Source organism: Eptesicus fuscus, chromosome 20, assembly GCF_027574615.1.
Source record: "Eptesicus fuscus isolate TK198812 chromosome 20, DD_ASM_mEF_20220401, whole genome shotgun sequence".
NCBI classification, from domain to species: Eukaryota; Metazoa; Chordata; class Mammalia; order Chiroptera; family Vespertilionidae; genus Eptesicus; species Eptesicus fuscus.
Genome location: NC_072492.1, coordinates 3,185,606 through 3,189,559, shown reverse-complemented (window position 1 = coordinate 3,189,559; position 3,954 = coordinate 3,185,606). Strand labels below are relative to the sequence as shown.

Sequence of the window (3,954 nt, the reverse complement as noted above, 5' to 3'; positions counted from 1 at the left end):
ACTGCCCTCCCTTGCAGACCTGGTCCCTCCCATCTGCCCTCCCCTGCTGGCCATCTTGTGGTGGCCATCTTGTGTCCACATGGGAGCAGCCATCTTTGACCACATGGGGACAGCCAGCTTGTGTGTTGGAGTGATGGTCAATTTGCATATTACTCTTTTATTAGATAGGATAGAGGCCTGGTGCATTGGTGGGGGCCGGCTGGTTTGCCCTGAAGGGTGTCCTGGATTAGGATGGGGGTTCCCTTGGGGAGTGGGGTGGCCTGGGCAAGGGGCCTGTGGTGGTTTGCAGGCCAGCCACGCCCCAAAGTGACCCAAACGGAGGCCCTGGTATCTGGGATTTATTTATCTTCTATAATTGAAACTTTGTAGCCTTGAGTGGAGGCCAGGGCCGGCCAGGGTGGGCAGGAAGCTTGGCTTCCTCCATTGCCGGGGACAACGCAAGCCTCCTGCTCTCTCCAACTCTGTGGCTGTTGCCATTTTTGTTGGGATTTACTTATCTTCTATAATTGAAACTTTGTAGCCTTGAGCAGAGGCCAGGGCCGGCCAGGGCAGGCGGGAAGCTTGGCTTCCTCCATTGCCGGGGGAAACCCAAGCCTCCTGCTCATTCCATGGCTGCAGCCATCTTGGTTGGGTTAATTTGCATACTCACTCCTGATTGGCTGGTGGGCATGGCTGGTGGGCGTAGTGGAGGTACGGTCAATTTGCATGTTTCTCTTTTATTAGTGTAGATTCTTAGACTGTGTGTGTCTTTTAATCTGAGGTGAGTTTCCTGTAGGCAGCATATGTAAGGGTTTCGTTTTCTTATCCATTCAGTAACCCTGTGTCTTTTGTTTAGAGCATATACTCCATTTGCATTTAAATTATTGATAGATATTTAGTTATTGCCTTTTTATTATGCATACTAGAGGTCCCTTGGCCTGGCCTGTGCCCTCTCACAGTTTGGGACCCCTTGGGGGATGTCAGATAGTCGGTTTTGGCCTGATCCCCGCAGGCCCGATTTAGACAGGAGGGAGTCCAATCCTGTGCATTGTGTGTCTGTCCCCTAGTGGTCAGTGTGCGTCATAGTGACTGGTCGACCAGTTGTTTGGTTGCTTAGGTTTTTATATATATAAATATTTTCTTTTTCTTCTTTTTCATTTTGAGTGTAACCTGCCTGCAACAATCTTATATTTTTTTTCTTTAAGGTTACAGAAAATCTGCACATAGACAAGCCAACTAATTATGATAATAAAAATGCCCCCATCCGCAGAGCCAAAATCTCCATCACATTCCACGGTGAGTGTGTGGTACATTCACACTCTATTCTACAGCTGCATTTTCTTGTGAGTCTGTGGGGTTATGATCAGTTCTTTCTGGAAATATTAGCTTCTCACAAAGTGCCTTCTTGATCAGTAAATATTGTGATATTTCATGAGGTTCTATGAAGAGGAAGGTGAAACATGTATTAGATTAGCAGTTTTAGCGCTCCTACGATGTCCATTCTTGTTATGTGTTGGTCTTGTTGGCCTTGTGATAAAGCCTCATGCTGTGGTAAATCACCCCATCGATTCTCAAGAAGCCCGCAGCAGCCGAAGGAGCAGAAGGCATTACTTTAATTTGTACACTAAGGCTCGAAGCTCCATGATCATAAACTTCATCCTCAAACAGGAGAACTTCTTAAAAAAACTATCTGTTCTCTCGCTTTCAGTTTCTACCTATATGATCTGTTGTTGGTACAACGTTCAACATAAGTGATTTGCCAAGTAATGTTCTGTTCTAATTGGTTGTGTAGGTCTGATCATGTGGTTTATTAACCTCCCTGAAGGGTCCCCCTTTCCTGCTTTCCTGCCACTCCTCCACACAGGCTTCTTTAAGCCTCTCGTGGCCGGTGGTTACACATCTGAATGCATCTGGAGCATTAAACTCAATCTCGGAGCCAGAACCATGCTGGATTCCTAAGCCATGTTGTCTCCAAACATCATTTCGGGGAGAGATGGCTTATGCAATACATCAGCTCACTTCTCCACGCCCACTGACCACATGATGTGGGTCTTGGTCATTGTCAGCTTCCAGGGCACAAAGGAGAAGTCCTAGTGGCTGCTCTGGAAGCCGTGGGCCATCATGATCAAGGCGGGGCCAACAGTATTTTCTTCTTAAAGAAGTTCCTTGAACATTTCTTGCAATATGGGTTGGTGGTGATGAATTCCTTTAGTTTGTGTGTGTGGGCGGGGGGGGGGGGGGGGGCGGGGAGGGAGGAGGGGTGTTTTGCCTGCAGAGCTCTTTACCTGTCTTTCAGTTCTGAATGATAGCTTTGCTGGGTAGAGTGATTTTGGTTGTAAGTCTTTGCTTTTCATCCCTTTGAATATTTCTTGCCAGTCCCTTCTGGCCTGCAAAGTTTCTGTTGAGAAATCAGCTGACAGTCTTATGGGTGCTCCCTTGTGGGTAACTAACTGCTTTTCTCTTGCTGCTTTTAAGATTCTCTCCTTGTCTTTAACCTTTAGCATTTTAATTTTAATGTGTTTTGGTGTGGGCCTCTTTGGGTTTATCTTGTTTTGGACTCTCTGTCCTTCTTAGACTGGTATGTCTATCTCCTTCACCAGATTAGAAAAGTTTTCCATCATTATTTCTTCAAATAGATTTTCCATTCCTAGTTCTCTATCTTCTCCTTCTGATAACCCCTATGATGCAAATGTTGGTATATTTGAAGTTGTCCCAGGGGCCCCTTAAACTATCATCCTTTTTATTTTTTTTCTATACTGATTGGGTGTTTTTTGCTACTTTATATTCCAAATTGCTGGTTCAGTCATCTGCTTCATCTAATTTACTGTTGATTCCATGTAATGTATTTCTCATTTCAGTAATTGTATTCTTCATTTCTGACTATTTCTTTATGCTTTCTATCTCCATTTTTGTTTCCTATCTCTTGAAGTTCTCACTAAATTAATCTACTCTTCCCCTAAGTTCATTGAACAGCCTTATAACCTGTGTTTTGAACTCTGTATCAGGTAATTGGCTTGTCTCCATTTTGTTTACTTATTTTTCTGGAGTTTTGTTCTGTTCTTTTATTTAGAACATGTTTCTGTGTCTCCTCATTTTGGCTGCCTCCCTGTGTTTGTTTCTATGTGTTGAGTAGAGCTTCTATATCTCCCAGTATTAGTATAGTGGCCTTATGTAGTAGGTGTCCTGTAGGGCCCAGTGGTTCTGTATCCCTGGTCACTTGAGCCCAGTGCTCCAGGTGTGTCCTTGTGTGTGCATTCCAGTTGTAGCTGAGCCTGTATTTCTGTTGTCACATCAATGTGAGGGATTGAAGCTCAAGCTGATTGGTTATGAGGACTGGATGTGACTACAGTGAGGCTGTTGTGCAGGAGCTGACTCTATGGATCAGGACTCACTTCAATGAGGTTCTGGTGCTGTGGAGTCTGCCCTTTGGGTGTGTCATTTGTGGAGGTGCTTGGGTGGTGCTCTAGTGTGGTCTATAGCTGGCCACTGGGTATGTTGGTTCTGGGGCCTTGGGAAGAGCACTGGTGCAGGCCAAGGTCAGTCCCTGCCTCTGTCCTAACTGGGGCCCCTAGGTATGAACTAGAAAGTGATCTGCAGATGATTGCCACTTGTGCTGGGCTTAGAGGTGCCTGGGAGAGGCTAAGCTGCAAACTGAGACCAACTGCCACTAGTACTGGGCTTGGGGATGTTTAGCAAATGGTACAGGGCATGTTGAGGGCAGATGTTGCTTGTTTGGGGTTTGTGAATCTTTGAGAGATTTTAGGAAAGTCCACAGCATGAGCCAAAACAGGTGGTTTATATAGAACAGCCACTGGAAGTGGCTTGGGTGAGTCCAAAAGTTAGGTGAGGTGGGGACATTTCAGGGACTCACCAGGCTGGGCAAACATGATTAGCTAGGTTGATGGAGACTCAGATATGGCGTCTGCCTGCAAGTGCAGACTGGGCACAGGGAGCGCACAACAAAGGAACAATTGT

General features: G+C 45.7%; 1 pseudogene; it reads right to left on the bottom strand.

Annotated features, from left to right (window-relative positions):
* Positions 1-1,299: 1,299 nt before the first annotated feature.
* On the bottom strand, positions 1,300-2,102 carry LOC103299368 (TIP41-like protein; annotated as a pseudogene).
* Positions 2,103-3,954: the final 1,852 nt, after the last annotated feature.